The sequence below is a fragment of the Echinops telfairi genome, unplaced genomic scaffold (assembly GCF_000313985.2).
Source record: "Echinops telfairi isolate 266 unplaced genomic scaffold, ASM31398v2 ScPeMD7_7420;HRSCAF=8458, whole genome shotgun sequence".
In the NCBI taxonomy this organism is placed as follows: Eukaryota; Metazoa; Chordata; class Mammalia; order Afrosoricida; family Tenrecidae; genus Echinops; species Echinops telfairi.
The window spans coordinates 20,365,078-20,366,811 of record NW_022111320.1 but is presented as its reverse complement, the minus strand read 5'-3'; the positions used below and the strand labels follow the sequence as shown (position 1 = coordinate 20,366,811).

Here is a 1,734-nt window from a genome sequence, read left to right as displayed (position 1 = left end):
AAACCCCCAGTAGAGAGCTCCGGAAATACAAGAGGGGAAAGGGTGGCAGCTCACAAAGGGTGTGTGGTCAGGCAGGTCCCCACTGTGGGCAGTTGGAGCTAAGCGCTGCCCCCGCCCTGGGGTGCGGGGTGGTGGGCCTTCTGGGAGACAGGGCAGAGCACACAGGTCAGGGGTCTCCTCCACCGGGGCAAGCAGGCTGGGTGGCGTCTTTATCCATAGGGCACTTCTGGCCTCGGTGGCCAGAGAAAGCCCCCAGGAAAGAGATGTGGGTGCTGAGAGAAATAGTAAGGACCCTGGGGATCGGAGAGGTCACTAGGAGGCCTGCTTCATTCAGCGTGGCTGCTACTCTTCCGTTCCAGACGAGGAAGCTGGGACTCGGAGCCATTCAACAATGAAGAGCCCAGGTTTCTCAATCGGCTGACCTCAGCAAATCCCTTGGCGCCCCAGTGGTGATTTCCGATCGTTTGTCTTTAGGAATTTCTGCCTTAAAAGAAAATGAAAGAAAAGCCAGCTAATGACCCTCCCCTCGTGTGCGGTGTAACTGACTCAGGGGTAGTCGGACCCTGCCCTGCAGGGTGGCTCTGAGTAGCCTGGGCAGTGAGTCCACTTTCTCCTTTTGTATTCTAAACCAAATCTGCTTTTGCCCTTAAAACAGTCCCTTCACGTGGAGAGACTTGGTGATGCAGGAAACCAAGTTCCCTGCCCTGGGGTGGGGGGTGGACCCCGTTGTGGTGACGCCACAGAAGAATTCAGCGCTTGTAGGAGCTCCTGGGTACCACCAGCCTCCCAGCTTTACTGAGCTCTGGAGAAGGTGGTGTGACTTGCCCAGGACTGAGTTTTGATTTTCACCCGGTTACTTGTGGGGCCACTCGTGGGAAAGATAACGTAGCATGGCAGCTAAGAGCACAAACTTTGAACCTAGGATTCAAATCCTGGCTCTGCCACTTGTTGGCAGCATATCCAGAGATCATTTATTTATCCATTTGTGCCCGACTCCCCTTAAACGGTTTTGAATTAAAAGGATTGAATGAATGCTTGTAACAGCCCTTAGAACAGTGCCTGGCATTTGATAATTGGAAACACACACACACACACACACACACACATCTATGAACGGATGTACTACATACACACTATCTGCCAGTTGCCCGTGAGCAGATTCTGGCTGGGGGTGGCCTCATGAGGGCCAGAACGGAGCTCTGCTCTGTAGGGTTTTCAGGGGATGGTGTTTGGGAAGGAGATTGCCAGACTTTTTCCCAAGGTGCCTCTGGTTGGACTTGAACTGCTGACTTCAGTTAGCCACTTCACACATTCACCTAGCAACTTGGGTGCTAGATGTAAACCATATCTGCTTACATATATACTACATGCAAGACAAGTGATTCTTCACCGCTGTAGAGTGCTCACTTTGTCCCTCAGGAATGACCTAGACTCCGCTTACTCTTACTTGGTACCAGTCCCACCCTATGCTTGAGTACCCAGTAGACAAAACCCAAGGGGCATAGTTACAACACTCAAGAAGGCACCGTCTTTAGGGGAAACTGGAGAGGGAGCACGGTGCTTTAAAGTGGGAGAGCCTGTGGGGAGAGGCTTCCAGAGCCAGGCAAGGTGAAACGAAGGTGGGATTGTCTCGTTCCACAACTGGAAAAACTTGGGCCCGCTCAGCAGCGGCAGCCTGTTGGGACCCATGGAAGAGAAGGGTGGTGGGAAGCCATTATTGGCCATGGCAGTGGG

At 52.9% G+C, this 1,734-nt stretch overlaps 1 protein-coding gene across 1 annotated transcript in view; it reads left to right on the top strand.

The window, feature by feature from the left end:
• Positions 1-1,734, top strand: part of LOC123522534 (integrin alpha-9-like) — a 36,670-nt gene that overhangs the window by 13,042 nt on the left and 21,894 nt on the right. The window lies entirely within an intron of this gene.